Source organism: Ursus arctos, unplaced genomic scaffold, assembly GCF_023065955.2.
Source record: "Ursus arctos isolate Adak ecotype North America unplaced genomic scaffold, UrsArc2.0 scaffold_5, whole genome shotgun sequence".
Classification (NCBI taxonomy): Eukaryota; Metazoa; Chordata; class Mammalia; order Carnivora; family Ursidae; genus Ursus; species Ursus arctos.
This window is the reverse complement of record NW_026623067.1, coordinates 39,335,791-39,336,888: the sequence shown is the minus strand read 5'-3', so window position 1 is coordinate 39,336,888 and position 1,098 is coordinate 39,335,791. Positions and strand designations below refer to the sequence as shown.

Here is a 1,098-nt window from a genome sequence, read left to right as displayed (position 1 = left end):
GGGAGAGAATCTCAAGCAGACTCCTCGCTGAGCATGGAGCCTCTTGTGGGGCTCGATCTCACAACCCTGAGATCACAATCCAAGCTGAAACCAAGAGTCAGACACTCAACCAAATGCACCACCCAGGTGCCCCACCTTTTCCTTTTTTGATGGAATCACACAACACAGAATTCACCAAAATTCCTCTGTTTATGGGACATGAACATGTAGTAATACTACAAATAGTGCATGTATCTATGTGAATTCACTCATTTTCTGTGTCTAAACTGTTAATAATAAAAGATAAATTTTGGCAGCCATCTTTTACTTAGCATCATGGCCATCCTCAGACCTCTGGAGAAGCCCAAGATCATTAAAAAGAAGACCAAGAAGTTCATCTGGCGCCGGTCAGACCAATGTGTCAAAATTAAGCACAAGTGGCAGAAACCCAGAGGCAGTGACAATGGGGTGCACAGAAGATTCAAGGGCCAGATCTTGACGCCCAACACTACTTATGGGAGCAACACAAAGCACATGCTGCCTGTGGCTTCTGGAAGTTCCTAGTCGAAGTTCCTAGTCTACAAGGTCAAGGACTTGAAGTGCTGCTGATGTGCAACAAACCCTACTGCATCAGGATTGCTCCCAATGTCTCCTCCAAGAACGGCAAAGCCATTGTGGGAGGAGCAGCCCAGCTGGCCCTCAGAGTCCCCAGTCCCAATGCCAGGCGGCACAGCGAAGAAGATGGACAGACAGCTGATGTGCACATCATATTTGTGTGAATAAACTATAAAACTAAAAAGAAAAGACACATTCTGATCAGCCATGCTAGAGAAAAGACTGAATTATCTTTTACTCTCTCCACAGAAAATTATTTTAGAAGATCATTATCATAGGAAGAAATGACCAAAGAGTATGAAGCTAGAAAATGTAGGAATAGGGGCGCCTGGGTGGCTCAGTCGTTAAGCGTCTGTCTTCGGCTCAGGGCGTGATCCTGGCGTTCTGGGATCGAGCCCCATGTCAGGCTCTTCCACTGGAAGCCTGCTTCTTCCTCTCCTACTCCCCCTGCTTGTGGTCCCTCTCTCGCTGGCTCTCTCTGTCAAATGAATAAATAAAAATCTT

General features: G+C 46.2%; 1 pseudogene; it reads left to right on the top strand.

Moving 5' to 3' along the window:
- Window positions 1-315: 315 nt before the first annotated feature.
- LOC130542720 (60S ribosomal protein L32-like) lies at window positions 316-758 on the top strand (annotated as a pseudogene).
- The last annotated feature ends 340 nt before the right edge of the window (window positions 759-1,098 follow it).